Here is a 14,272-nt window from a genome sequence, read left to right on the forward strand (position 1 = left end):
TGTTCAGAACGAAAGAAAGCACAGAGCCCCAGATTTGCTGTTGTTCTGGAGAGCTTGCAGAGCACTGGGGAAAGGCAGGCAGAGAATTCCCTGCTAGCACCTTGTCTGTGCCTGGGAAGCAGAAGTGTTCACATTAGTTCGCAGAATCGCCTTTGTGCAGAAAACACTAACACTTGTTCAGAACAAAAGAAAGCACAGAGCCCCAGATTTGCTGTTGTTCTGGAGAGCTTGCAGAGCACTGGGGAAAGGCAGGCAGAGAACTCCCTGCTAGCACCTTCTCTGTGCCTGGGAAGCAGAAGTGTTCACATTGCTTCGCAGAATCGCTTTTGTGCAGAAAACACTAACACTTGTTCAGAACGAAAGAAAGCACAGAGCCCCAGATTTGCTGTTGTTCTGGAGAGCTTGCAGAGCACTGGGGAAAGGCAGGCAGAGAATTCCCTGCTAGCACCTTCTCTGTGCCTGGGAAGCAGAAGTGTTCACATTGCTTCGCAGAATCGCTTTTGTGCAGAAAACACTAACACTTGTTCAGAACAAAAGAAAGCACAGAGCCCCAGATTTGCTGTTGTTCTGGAGAGCTTGCAGAGCACTGGGGAAAGGCAGGCAGAGAATTCCCTGCTAGCACCTTCTCTGTGTCTGGGAAGCAGAAGTGTTCACATTACTTCGCAGAATCGCTTTTGTGCAGAAAACACTAACACTTGTTCAGAACAAAAGAAAGCACAGAGCCCCAGATTTGCTGTTATTCTGGAGAGCTTGCAGAGCACTGGGGAAAGGCAGGCAGAGAATTCCCTGCTAGCACCCTCTCTGTGACTGGGAAGCAGAAGTGTTCACATTGCTTCGCAGAATCGCTTTTCTGCAGAAAACACTAACACTTGTTCAGAACAAAAGAAAGCACAGAGCCCCAGATTTGCTGTTGTTCTGGAGAGCTTGCAGAGCACTGGGGAAAGGCAGGCAGAGAATTCCCTGCTAGCACCTTCTCTGTGCCTGGGAAGCAGAAGTGTTCACATTGCTTCGCAGAATTGCCTTTGTGCAGAAAACACTAACACTTGTTCAGAACAAAAGAAAGCACAGAGCCTCAGATTTTATGTTGTCCTGGAGAGCTTGCAGAGCACTGGGGAAAGGCAGGCAGAGAATTCCCTGCTAGCACCTTCTCTGTGCCTGGGAAGCAGAAGTGTTCACATTGCTTCGCAGAATCGCCTTTGTGCAGAAAACACTAACACTTGTTCAGAACAAAAGAAAGCACAGAGCCCCAGATTTGCTGTTGTTCTGGAGAGCTTGCAGAGCACTGGGGAAAGGCAGGCAGAAAATTCCCTGCTAGCACCTTCTCTGTGCCTGGGAAGCAGAAGTGTTCACATTACTTCGCAGAATCGCTTTTGTGCAGAAAACACTAACACTTGTTCAGAACAAAAGAAAGCACAGAGCCCCAGATTCTATGTTGTCCTGGAGAGCTTGCAGAGCACTGGGGAAAGGCAGGCAGAGAATTCCCTGCTAGCACCTTCTCTGTGCCTGGGAAGCAGAAGTGTTCACATTACTTCGCAGAATCGCTTTTGTGCAGAAAACACTAACACTTGTTCAGAACGAAAGAAAGCACAGAGCCCCAGATTTGCTGTTGTCCTGGAGAGCTTGCAGAGCACTGGGGAAAGGCAGGCAGAGAATTCCCTGCTAGCACCTTCTCTGTGCCTGGGAAGCAGAAGTGTTCACATTAGTTCGCAGAATCGCTTTTGTGCAGAAAACACTAACACTTGTTCAGAACAAAAGAAAGCACAGAGCCCCAGATTCTATGTTGTCCTAGAGAGCTTGCAGAGCACTGGGGAAAGGCAGGCAGAGGATTCCCTGCTAGCACCTTCTCTGTGTCTGGGAAGCAGAAGTGTTCACATTGCTTCGCAGAATCGCTTTTCTGCAGAAAACACTAACACTTGTTCAGAACAAAAGAAAGCACAGAGCCCCAGATTTGCTGTTGTTCTGGAGAGCTTGCAGAACACTGGGGAAAGGCAGGCAGAGAATTCCCTGCTAGCACCTTCTCTGTGCCTGGGAAGCAGAAGTGTTCACATTGCTTCGCAGAATCGCCTTTGTGCAGAAAACACTAACACTTGTTCAGAACAAAAGAAAGCACAGAGCCCCAGATTCTATGTTGTCCTGGAGAGCTTGCAGAGCACTGGGGAAAGGCAGGCAGGGAATTCCCTGCTAGCACCTTCTCTGTGCCTGGGAAGCAGAAGTGTTCACATTGCTTCGCAGAATCGCTTTTCTGCAGAAAACACTAACACTTGTTCAGAACAAAAGAAAGCACAGAGCCCCAGATTTGCTGTTGTTCTGGAGAGCTTGCAGAGCACTGGGGAAAGGCAGGCAGAGAATTCCCTGCTAGCACCTTCTCTGTGCCTGGGAAGCAGAAGTGTTCACATTGCTTCGCAGAGTTGCCTTTGTGCAGAAAACACTAACACTTGTTCAGAACAAAAGAAAGCACAGAGCCTCAGATTTTATGTTGTCCTGGAGAGCTTGCAGAGCACTGGGGAAAGGCAGGCAGAGAATTCCCTGCTAGCACCTTCTCTGTGCCTGGGAAGCAGAAGTGTTCACATTGCTTCGCAGAATCGCCTTTGTGCAGAAAACACTAACACTTGTTCAGAACAAAAGAAAGCACAGAGCCCCAGATTTGCTGTTGTTCTGGAGAGCTTGCAGAGCACTGGGGAAAGGCAGGCAGAGAATTCCCTGCTAGCACCTTCTCTGTGCCTGGGAAGCAGAAGTGTTCACATTACTTCGCAGAATCGCTTTTGTGCAGAAAACACTAACACTTGTTCAGAACGAAAGAAAGCACAGAGCCCCAGATTCTATGTTGTCCTGGAGAGCTTGCAGAGCACTGGGGAAAGGCAGGCAGAGAATTCCCTGCTAGCACCTTCTCTGTGCCTGGGAAGCAGAAGTGTTCACATTGCTTCGCAGAATCGCTTTGGTGCAGAAAACACTAACAATTGTTCAGAACAAAAGAAAGCACAGAGCCCCAGATTTGCTGTTGTTCTGGAGAGCTTGCAGAGCACTGGGGAAAGGCAGGCAGAGAATTCCCTGATAGCACCTTCTCTGTGCCTGGGAAGTAGAAGTGTTCACATTGTTTCGCACAAATGCCTTTGTGCAGAAAACACTAACACTTGTTCAGAACAAAAGAAAGCACAGAGCCCCAGATTCTATGTTGTCCTGGAGAGCTTGCAGAGAACTGGGGAAAGGCAGGCAGAGAATTCCCTGCTAGCACCTTCTCTGTGCCTGGGAAGCAGAAGTGTTCACATTGCTTCGCAGAATCGCTTTTGTGCAGAAAACACTAACACTTGTTCAGAACGAAAGGAAGCACAGAGCCCCAGATTTGCTGTTGTGCTGGAGAGCTTGCAGAGCACTGGGGAAAGGCAGGCAGAGAATTCCCTGCTAGCACCTTCTCTGTGCCTGGGAAGCAGAAGTGTTTACGTTGCTTCGCAGAGTCGCCTTTGTGCAGAAAACACTAACACTTGTTCAGAACAAAAGAAAGCACAGAGCCCCAGATTTGCTGTTGTCCTGGAGAGCTTGCAGAGCACTGGGGAAAGGCAGGCAGAGAATTCCCTGCTAGCACCTTCTCTGTGCCTGGGAAGCAGAAGTGTTCACATTGCTTCGCAGAATCGCTTTTCTGCAGAAAACACTAACACTTGTTCAGAACAAAAGAAAGCACAGAGCCCCAGATTCTATGTTGTCCTGGAGAGCTTGCAGAGCACTGGGGAAAGGCAGGCAGAGAATTCCCTGCTAGCACCTTCTCTGTGCCTGGGAAGCAGAAGTGTTTACGTTGCTTCGCAGAATCGCTTTTGTGCAGAAAACACTAACACTTGTTCAGAACGAAAGAAAGCACAGAGCCCCAGATTTGCTGTTGTCCTGGAGAGCTTGCAGAGCACTGGGGAAAGGCAGGCAGAGAATTCCCTGCTAGCACCTTCTCTGTGCCTGGGAAGCAGGAGTGTTCACATCGCTTCGCAGAATCGCTTTTCTGCAGAAAACACTAACACTTGTTCAGAACAAAAGAAAGCACAGAGCCCCAGATTTGCTGTTGTTCTGGAGAGCTTGCAGAGCACTGGGGAAAGGCAGGCAGAGAATTCCCTGCTAGCACCTTCTCTGTGCCTGGGAAGCAGAAGTGTTCACATTAGTTCGCAGAATCGCCTTTGTGCAGAAAACACTAACACTTGTTCAGAACGAAAGAAAGCACAGAGCCCCAGATTTGCTGTTGTTCTGGAGAGCTTGCAGAGCACTGGGGAAAGGCAGGCAGAGAATTCCCTGCTAGCACCTTCTCTGTGCCTGGGAAGCAGAAGTGTTCACATTGCTTCGCAGAATCGCCTTTGTGCAGAAAACACTAACACTTGTTCAGAACAAAAGAAAGCACAGAGCCCCAGATTTTATGTTGTCCTGGAGAGCTTGCAGAGCACTGGGGAAAGGCAGGCAGAGAATTCCCTGCTAGCACCTTCTCTGTGCCTGGGAAGCAGAAGTGTTCACATTGCTTCGCAGAATCGCCTTTGTGCAGAAAACAGTAACACTTGTTCAGAACGAAAGAAAGCACAGAGCCCCAGATTTGCTGTTGTGCTGGAGAGCTTGCAGAGCACTGGGGAAAGGCAGGCAGAGAATTCCCTGCTAGCACCTTCTCTGTGCCTGGGAAGCAGAAGTGTTCACATTGCTTCGCAGAATCGCCTTTGTGCAGAAAACACTAACACTTGTTCAGAACAAAAGAAAGCACAGAGCCCCAGATTTGCTGTTGTCCTGGAGAGCTTGCAGAGCACTGGGGAAAGGCAGGCAGAGAATTCCCTGCTAGCACCTTCTCTGTGCCTGGGAAGCAGAAGTGTTCACATTGCTTCGCAGAATCGCCTTTGTGCAGAAAACAGTAACACTTGTTCAGAACAAAAGAAAGCACAGAGCCCCAGATTCTATGTTGTCCTAGAGAGCTTGCAGAGCACTGGGGAAAGGCAGGCAGGGAATTCCCTGCTAGCAGCTTCTCTGTGCCTGGGAAGCAGAAGTGTTCACATTGCTTCGCAGAATCGCTTTTGTGCAGAAAACACTAACACTTGTTCAGAACGAAAGAAAGCACAGAGCCCCAGATTTGCTGTTGTCCTGGAGAGCTTGCAGAGCACTGGGGAAAGGCAGGCAGAGAATTCCCTGCTAGCACCTTCTCTGTGCCTGGGAAGCAGAAGTGTTCACATTGCTTCGCAGAATCGCCTTTGTGCAGAAAACACTAACACTTGTTCAGAACGAAAGAAAGCACAGAGCCCCAGATTTGCTGTTGTTCTGGAGAGCTTGCAGAGCACTGGGGAAAGGCAGGCAGAGAATTCCCTGCTAGCACCTTCTCTGTGCCTGGGAAGCAGAAGTGTTCACATTAGTTCGCAGAATCGCCTTTGTGCAGAAAACACTAACACTTGTTCAGAACAAAAGAAAGCACAGAGCCCCAGATTTGCTGTTGTTCTGGAGAGCTTGCAGAGCACTGGGGAAAGGCAGGCAGAGAACTCCCTGCTAGCACCTTCTCTGTGCCTGGGAAGCAGAAGTGTTCACATTGCTTCGCAGAATCGCTTTTGTGCAGAAAACACTAACACTTGTTCAGAACGAAAGAAAGCACAGAGCCCCAGATTTGCTGTTGTTCTGGAGAGCTTGCAGAGCACTGGGGAAAGGCAGGCAGAGAATTCCCTGCTAGCACCTTCTCTGTGCCTGGGAAGCAGAAGTGTTCACATTGCTTCGCAGAATCGCTTTTGTGCAGAAAACACTAACACTTGTTCAGAACAAAAGAAAGCACAGAGCCCCAGATTTGCTGTTGTTCTGGAGAGCTTGCAGAGCACTGGGGAAAGGCAGGCAGAGAATTCCCTGCTAGCACCTTCTCTGTGTCTGGGAAGCAGAAGTGTTCACATTACTTCGCAGAATCGCTTTTGTGCAGAAAACACTAACACTTGTTCAGAACAAAAGAAAGCACAGAGCCCCAGATTTGCTGTTATTCTGGAGAGCTTGCAGAGCACTGGGGAAAGGCAGGCAGAGAATTCCCTGCTAGCACCCTCTCTGTGACTGGGAAGCAGAAGTGTTCACATTGCTTCGCAGAATCGCTTTTCTGCAGAAAACACTAACACTTGTTCAGAACAAAAGAAAGCACAGAGCCTCAGATTTTATGTTGTCCTGGAGAGCTTGCAGAGCACTGGGGAAAGGCAGGCAGAGAATTCCCTGCTAGCACCTTCTCTGTGCCTGGGAAGCAGAAGTGTTCACATTGCTTCGCAGAATCGCCTTTGTGCAGAAAACACTAACACTTGTTCAGAACAAAAGAAAGCACAGAGCCCCAGATTTGCTGTTGTTCTGGAGAGCTTGCAGAGCACTGGGGAAAGGCAGGCAGAAAATTCCCTGCTAGCACCTTCTCTGTGCCTGGGAAGCAGAAGTGTTCACATTACTTCGCAGAATCGCTTTTGTGCAGAAAACACTAACACTTGTTCAGAACAAAAGAAAGCACAGAGCCCCAGATTCTATGTTGTCCTGGAGAGCTTGCAGAGCACTGGGGAAAGGCAGGCAGAGAATTCCCTGCTAGCACCTTCTCTGTGCCTGGGAAGCAGAAGTGTTCACATTACTTCGCAGAATCGCTTTTGTGCAGAAAACACTAACACTTGTTCAGAACGAAAGAAAGCACAGAGCCCCAGATTTGCTGTTGTCCTGGAGAGCTTGCAGAGCACTGGGGAAAGGCAGGCAGAGAATTCCCTGCTAGCACCTTCTCTGTGCCTGGGAAGCAGAAGTGTTCACATTAGTTCGCAGAATCGCTTTTGTGCAGAAAACACTAACACTTGTTCAGAACAAAAGAAAGCACAGAGCCCCAGATTCTATGTTGTCCTAGAGAGCTTGCAGAGCACTGGGGAAAGGCAGGCAGAGGATTCCCTGCTAGCACCTTCTCTGTGTCTGAGAAGCAGAAGTGTTCACATTGCTTCGCAGAATCGCTTTTCTGCAGAAAACACTAACACTTGTTCAGAACAAAAGAAAGCACAGAGCCCCAGATTCTATGTTGTCCTGGAGAGCTTGCAGAGCACTGGGGAAAGGCAGGCAGAGAATTCCCTGCTAGCACCTTCTCTGTGCCTGGGAAGCAGAAGTGTTCACATTGCTTCGCAGAGTTGCCTTTGTGCAGAAAACACTAACACTTGTTCAGAACAAAAGAAAGCACAGAGCCTCAGATTTTATGTTGTCCTGGAGAGCTTGCAGAGCACTGGGGAAAGGCAGGCAGAGAATTCCCTGCTAGCACCTTCTCTGTGCCTGGGAAGCAGAAGTGTTCACATTGCTTCGCAGAATCGCCTTTGTGCAGAAAACACTAACACTTGTTCAGAACAAAAGAAAGCACAGAGCCCCAGATTTGCTGTTGTTCTGGAGAGCTTGCAGAGCACTGGGGAAAGGCAGGCAGAGAATTCCCTGCTAGCACCTTCTCTGTGCCTGGGAAGCAGAAGTGTTCACATTACTTCGCAGAATCGCTTTTGTGCAGAAAACACTAACACTTGTTCAGAACGAAAGAAAGCACAGAGCCCCAGATTCTATGTTGTCCTGGAGAGCTTGCAGAGCACTGGGGAAAGGCAGGCAGAGAATTCCCTGCTAGCACCTTCTCTGTGCCTGGGAAGCAGAAGTGTTCACATTGCTTCGCAGAATTGCCTTTGTGCAGAAAACACTAACACTTGTTCAGAACAAAAGAAAGCACAGAGCCCCAGATTTGCTGTTGTCCTGGAGAGCTTGCAGAGCACTGGGGAAAGGCAGGCAGAGAATTCCCTGCTAGCACCTTCTCTGTGCCTGGGAAGCAGAAGTGTTCACATTACTTCGCAGAATCGCCTTTGTGCAGAAAACACTAACACTTGTTCAGAACAAAAGAAAGCACAGAGCCCCAGATTCTATGTTGTCCTGGAGAGCTTGCAGAGCACTGGGGAAAGGCAGGCAGAGAATTCCCTGCTAGCACCTTCTCTGTGCCTGGGAAGCAGAAGTGTTCACATTACTTCGCAGAATCGCTTTTGTGCAGAAAACACTAACACTTGTTCAGAACGAAAGAAAGCACAGAGCCCCAGATTTGCTGTTGTCCTGGAGAGCTTGCAGAGCACTGGGGAAAGGCAGGCAGAGAATTCCCTGCTAGCACCTTCTCTGTGCCTGGGAAGCAGAAGTGTTCACATTGCTTCGCAGAATCGCCTTTGTGCAGAAAACACTAACACTTGTTCAGAACAAAAGAAAGCACAGAGCCCCAGATTCTATGTTGTCCTGGAGAGCTTGCAGAGCACTGGGGAAAGGCAGGCAGAGAATTCCCTGCTAGCACCTTCTCTGTGTCTGGGAAGCAGAAGTGTTCACATTGCTTCGCAGAATCGCTTTTCTGCAGAAAACACTAACACTTGTTCAGAACAAAAGAAAGCACAGAGCCCCAGATTTGCTGTTGTTCTGGAGAGCTTGCAGAACACTGGGGAAAGGCAGGCAGAGAATTCCCTGCTAGCACCTTCTCTGTGCCTGGGAAGCAGAAGTGTTCAGATTGCTTCGCAGAATTGCCTTTGTGCAGAAAACACTAACACTTGTTCAGAACAAAAGAAAGCACAGAGCCCCAGATTCTATGTTGTCCTGGAGAGCTTGCAGAGCACTGGGGAAAGGCAGGCAGGGAATTCCCTGCTAGCACCTTCTCTGTGCCTGGGAAGCAGAAGTGTTCACATTGCTTCGCAGAATCGCTTTTCTGCAGAAAACACTAACACTTGTTCAGAACAAAAGAAAGCACAGAGCCCCAGATTTGCTGTTGTTCTGGAGAGCTTGCAGAGCACTGGGGAAAGGCAGGCAGAGAATTCCCTGCTAGCACCTTCTCTGTGCCTGGGAAGCAGAAGTGTTCACATTGCTTCGCAGAATTGCCTTTGTGCAGAAAACACTAACACTTGTTCAGAACAAAAGAAAGCACAGAGCCTCAGATTTTATGTTGTCCTGGAGAGCTTGCAGAGCACTGGGGAAAGGCAGGCAGAGAATTCCCTGCTAGCACCTTCTCTGTGCCTGGGAAGCAGAAGTGTTCACATTGCTTCGCAGAATCGCCTTTGTGCAGAAAACACTAACACTTGTTCAGAACAAAAGAAAGCACAGAGCCCCAGATTTGCTGTTGTTCTGGAGAGCTTGCAGAGCACTGGGGAAAGGCAGGCAGAGAATTCCCTGCTAGCACCTTCTCTGTGCCTGGGAAGCAGAAGTGTTCACATTGCTTCGCAGAATCGCTTTTCTGCAGAAAACACTAACACTTGTTCAGAAGAAAAGAAAGCACAGAGCCCCAGATTTGCTGTTGTTCTGGAGAGCTTGCAGAGCACTGGGGAAAGGCAGGCAGAGAATTCCCTGCTAGCACCTTCTCTGTGCCTGGGAAGCAGAAGTGTTCACATTAGTTCGCAGAATCGCCTTTGTGCAGAAAACACTAACACTTGTTCAGAACAAAAGAAAGCACAGAGCCCCAGATTTGCTGTTGTTCTGGAGAGCTTGCAGAGCACTGGGGAAAGGCAGGCAGAGAATTCCCTGCTAGCACCTTCTCTGTGCCTGGGAAGCAGAAGTGTTCACATTGCTTCGCAGAATCGCCTTTGTGCAGAAAACACTAACACTTGTTCAGAACAAAAGAAAGCACAGAGCCCCAGATTTGCTGTTGTTCTGGAGAGCTTGCAGAGCACTGGGGAAAGGCAGGCAGGGAATTCCCTGCTAGCACCTTCTCTGTGCCTGGGAAGCAGAAGTGTTCACATTGCTTCGCAGAATCGCTTTTCTGCAGAAAACATTAACACTTGTTCAGAACAAAAGGAAGCACAGAGCCCCAGATTTGCTGTTGTTCTGGAGAGCTTGCAGAGCACTGGGGAAAGGCAGGCAGAGAATTCCCTGCTAGCACCTTCTCTGTGCCTGGGAAGCAGAAGTGTTCACATTGCTTCGCTGTATCGCTTTTGTGCAGAAAACAGTAACACTTGTTCAGAACAAAAGAAAGCACAGAGCCCCAGATTCTATGTTGTCCTAGAGAGCTTGCAGAGCACTGGGGAAAGGCAGGCAGAGAATTCCCTGCTAGCACCTTCTCTGTGCCTGGGAAGCAGAAGTGTTCACATTGCTTCGCAGAATCGCCTTTGTGCAGAAAACACTAACACTTGTTCAGAACGAAAGAAAGCACAGAGCCCCAGATTTGCTGTTGTTCTGGAGAGCTTGCAGAGCACTGGGGAAAGGCAGGCAGAGAATTCCCTGCTAGCACCTTGTCTGTGCCTGGGAAGCAGAAGTGTTCACATTAGTTCGCAGAATCGCCTTTGTGCAGAAAACACTAACACTTGTTCAGAACAAAAGAAAGCACAGAGCCCCAGATTTGCTGTTGTTCTGGAGAGCTTGCAGAGCACTGGGGAAAGGCAGGCAGAGAACTCCCTGCTAGCACCTTCTCTGTGCCTGGGAAGCAGAAGTGTTCACATTGCTTCGCAGAATCGCTTTTGTGCAGAAAACACTAACACTTGTTCAGAACGAAAGAAAGCACAGAGCCCCAGATTTGCTGTTGTTCTGGAGAGCTTGCAGAGCACTGGGGAAAGGCAGGCAGAGAATTCCCTGCTAGCACCTTCTCTGTGCCTGGGAAGCAGAAGTGTTCACATTGCTTCGCAGAATCGCTTTTGTGCAGAAAACACTAACACTTGTTCAGAACAAAAGAAAGCACAGAGCCCCAGATTTGCTGTTGTTCTGGAGAGCTTGCAGAGCACTGGGGAAAGGCAGGCAGAGAATTCCCTGCTAGCACCTTCTCTGTGTCTGGGAAGCAGAAGTGTTCACATTACTTCGCAGAATCGCTTTTGTGCAGAAAACACTAACACTTGTTCAGAACAAAAGAAAGCACAGAGCCCCAGATTTGCTGTTATTCTGGAGAGTTTGCAGAGCACTGGGGAAAGGCAGGCAGAGAATTCCCTGCTAGCACCCTCTCTGTGACTGGGAAGCAGAAGTGTTCACATTGCTTCGCAGAATCGCTTTTCTGCAGAAAACACTAACACTTGTTCAGAACAAAAGAAAGCACAGAGCCCCAGATTTGCTGTTGTTCTGGAGAGCTTGCAGAGCACTGGGGAAAGGCAGGCAGAGAATTCCCTGCTAGCACCTTCTCTGTGCCTGGGAAGCAGAAGTGTTCACATTGCTTCGCAGAATTGCCTTTGTGCAGAAAACACTAACACTTGTTCAGAACAAAAGAAAGCACAGAGCCTCAGATTTTATGTTGTCCTGGAGAGCTTGCAGAGCACTGGGGAAAGGCAGGCAGAGAATTCCCTGCTAGCACCTTCTCTGTGCCTGGGAAGCAGAAGTGTTCACATTGCTTCGCAGAATCGCCTTTGTGCAGAAAACACTAACACTTGTTCAGAACAAAAGAAAGCACAGAGCCCCAGATTTGCTGTTGTTCTGGAGAGCTTGCAGAGCACTGGGGAAAGGCAGGCAGAAAATTCCCTGCTAGCACCTTCTCTGTGCCTGGGAAGCAGAAGTGTTCACATTACTTCGCAGAATCGCTTTTGTGCAGAAAACACTAACACTTGTTCAGAACAAAAGAAAGCACAGAGCCCCAGATTCTATGTTGTCCTGGAGAGCTTGCAGAGCACTGGGGAAAGGCAGGCAGAGAATTCCCTGCTAGCACCTTCTCTGTGCCTGGGAAGCAGAAGTGTTCACATTACTTCGCAGAATCGCTTTTGTGCAGAAAACACTAACACTTGTTCAGAACGAAAGAAAGCACAGAGCCCCAGATTTGCTGTTGTCCTGGAGAGCTTGCAGAGCACTGGGGAAAGGCAGGCAGAGAATTCCCTGCTAGCACCTTCTCTGTGCCTGGGAAGCAGAAGTGTTCACATTAGTTCGCAGAATCGCTTTTGTGCAGAAAACACTAACACTTGTTCAGAACAAAAGAAAGCACAGAGCCCCAGATTCTATGTTGTCCTAGAGAGCTTGCAGAGCACTGGGGAAAGGCAGGCAGAGGATTCCCTGCTAGCACCTTCTCTGTGTCTGGGAAGCAGAAGTGTTCACATTGCTTCGCAGAATCGCTTTTCTGCAGAAAACACTAACACTTGTTCAGAACAAAAGAAAGCACAGAGCCCCAGATTTGCTGTTGTTCTGGAGAGCTTGCAGAACACTGGGGAAAGGCAGGCAGAGAATTCCCTGCTAGCACCTTCTCTGTGCCTGGGAAGCAGAAGTGTTCACATTGCTTCGCAGAATCGCCTTTGTGCAGAAAACACTAACACTTGTTCAGAACAAAAGAAAGCACAGAGCCCCAGATTCTATGTTGTCCTGGAGAGCTTGCAGAGCACTGGGGAAAGGCAGGCAGGGAATTCCCTGCTAGCACCTTCTCTGTGCCTGGGAAGCAGAAGTGTTCACATTGCTTCGCAGAATCGCTTTTCTGCAGAAAACACTAACACTTGTTCAGAACAAAAGAAAGCACAGAGCCCCAGATTTGCTGTTGTTCTGGAGAGCTTGCAGAGCACTGGGGAAAGGCAGGCAGAGAATTCCCTGCTAGCACCTTCTCTGTGCCTGGGAAGCAGAAGTGTTCACATTGCTTCGCAGAGTTGCCTTTGTGCAGAAAACACTAACACTTGTTCAGAACAAAAGAAAGCACAGAGCCTCAGATTTTATGTTGTCCTGGAGAGCTTGCAGAGCACTGGGGAAAGGCAGGCAGAGAATTCCCTGCTAGCACCTTCTCTGTGCCTGGGAAGCAGAAGTGTTCACATTGCTTCGCAGAATCGCCTTTGTGCAGAAAACACTAACACTTGTTCAGAACAAAAGAAAGCACAGAGCCCCAGATTTGCTGTTGTTCTGGAGAGCTTGCAGAGCACTGGGGAAAGGCAGGCAGAGAATTCCCTGCTAGCACCTTCTCTGTGCCTGGGAAGCAGAAGTGTTCACATTACTTCGCAGAATCGCTTTTGTGCAGAAAACACTAACACTTGTTCAGAACGAAAGAAAGCACAGAGCCCCAGATTCTATGTTGTCCTGGAGAGCTTGCAGAGCACTGGGGAAAGGCAGGCAGAGAATTCCCTGCTAGCACCTTCTCTGTGCCTGGGAAGCAGAAGTGTTCACATTGCTTCGCAGAATCGCTTTGGTGCAGAAAACACTAACAATTGTTCAGAACAAAAGAAAGCACAGAGCCCCAGATTTGCTGTTGTTCTGGAGAGCTTGCAGAGCACTGGGGAAAGGCAGGCAGAGAATTCCCTGATAGCACCTTCTCTGTGCCTGGGAAGTAGAAGTGTTCACATTGTTTCGAACAAATGCCTTTGTGCAGAAAACACTAACACTTGTTCAGAACAAAAGAAAGCACAGAGCCCCAGATTCTATGTTGTCCTGGAGAGCTTGCAGAGAACTGGGGAAAGGCAGGCAGAGAATTCCCTGCTAGCACCTTCTCTGTGCCTGGGAAGCAGAAGTGTTCACATTGCTTCGCAGAATCGCTTTTGTGCAGAAAACACTAACACTTGTTCAGAACGAAAGGAAGCACAGAGCCCCAGATTTGCTGTTGTGCTGGAGAGCTTGCAGAGCACTGGGGAAAGGCAGGCAGAGAATTCCCTGCTAGCACCTTCTCTGTGCCTGGGAAGCAGAAGTGTTTACGTTGCTTCGCAGAGTCGCCTTTGTGCAGAAAACACTAACACTTGTTCAGAACAAAAGAAAGCACAGAGCCCCAGATTTGCTGTTGTCCTGGAGAGCTTGCAGAGCACTGGGGAAAGGCAGGCAGAGAATTCCCTGCTAGCACCTTCTCTGTGCCTGGGAAGCAGAAGTGTTCACATTGCTTCGCAGAATCGCTTTTCTGCAGAAAACACTAACACTTGTTCAGAACAAAAGAAAGCACAGAGCCCCAGATTCTATGTTGTCCTGGAGAGCTTGCAGAGCACTGGGGAAAGGCAGGCAGAGAATTCCCTGCTAGCACCTTCTCTGTGCCTGGGAAGCAGAAGTGTTTACGTTGCTTCGCAGAATCGCTTTTGTGCAGAAAACACTAACACTTGTTCAGAACGAAAGAAAGCACAGAGCCCCAGATTTGCTGTTGTCCTGGAGAGCTTGCAGAGCACTGGGGAAAGGCAGGCAGAGAATTCCCTGCTAGCACCTTCTCTGTGCCTGGGAAGCAGGAGTGTTCACATCGCTTCGCAGAATCGCTTTTCTGCAGAAAACACTAACACTTGTTCAGAACAAAAGAAAGCACAGAGCCCCAGATTTGCTGTTGTTCTGGAGAGCTTGCAGAGCACTGGGGAAAGGCAGGCAGAGAATTCCCTGCTAGCACCTTCTCTGTGCCTGGGAAGCAGAAGTGTTCACATTAGTTCGCAGAATCGCCTTTGTGCAGAAAACACTAACACTTGTT

Source organism: Strix aluco, unplaced genomic scaffold (genome assembly GCF_031877795.1).
Source record: "Strix aluco isolate bStrAlu1 unplaced genomic scaffold, bStrAlu1.hap1 HAP1_SCAFFOLD_41, whole genome shotgun sequence".
Lineage (NCBI taxonomy): Eukaryota > Metazoa > Chordata > Aves > Strigiformes > Strigidae > Strix > Strix aluco.